Consider the following 918-nt stretch of genomic DNA (forward strand, 5'->3'; position numbering starts at 1 on the left):
TGTCTTCCCATTAACCATGCACTTGTCCTTCCAGGTCAAAATTTTGTGCTTCTCCAATGGTTTTTTGTCGCTTTTTCTGATCTATTTGTCACTTTTTTCCAGCTCTTGGCGCTTTTTAAACGAAAACCAGAGCTGGTTTAATAACAGGTTTTACCCTTATTCTTGGAATTCATGGTCAACAAACCTCATTTATATTGAATTATACATACGTTTTTAGTTAAAAAGGCATAAATTATGAATTATTTTGACTACTAGTTAAGATCAGAGGATGTTGAGTGGATCTCAGATGGGTAGATGTCAAAGTTTAGCCCCGATACTGTTTGGAAACCATAAAAAAAAGGATTCAAATTCAACCCTAACCCTAACCCTTTGCTGTATTAACAATGTTAACACCGTCATATATAGCACTGTAACCTTAAAGTCTCGCGTTAGCTAGCCACGTTAGCACACAGCGGAGGAGAAACAAACATGGCGGCGCTAGCTAGCTCCTCTAGAGGTTTGGTTTGAGGCTTTCGGATAAACTGAATTAAGGCGTATACTTTTGTGGGTTTAGATTTAAAATGCCGCGAAGCTTAAACAACTGCTGTTCATTGTATTTTATAAAAACTTGACATAAGTGTTTTTTTATTTTTTAAGTCATGCCTAGCTAACTTGCACTGAATGAGCGGCACGCTTTAACATGGGTAGACCTACAGAGCCGTTAAAATAAGATATATCGGCTAAATGTGTCCGTCTTCCACCGGATACACATGATGTGCACGTTAACTGGCCTTGTACGTACATTCAATATGAACCATAGCAGATGAACTGGCTCAAGCTGTTTCTTCGAATAGGGGTTTTATCTGGAAAAAGTCCCACCGGAAGTGGTTTAGTTGAAACGAGATGGGACTTGACAGTTGCTGCCGGGAGCCGGAGGGC

The sequence above is a fragment of the Etheostoma spectabile genome, unplaced genomic scaffold (assembly GCF_008692095.1).
Source record: "Etheostoma spectabile isolate EspeVRDwgs_2016 unplaced genomic scaffold, UIUC_Espe_1.0 scaffold394, whole genome shotgun sequence".
Lineage (NCBI taxonomy): Eukaryota > Metazoa > Chordata > Actinopteri > Perciformes > Percidae > Etheostoma > Etheostoma spectabile.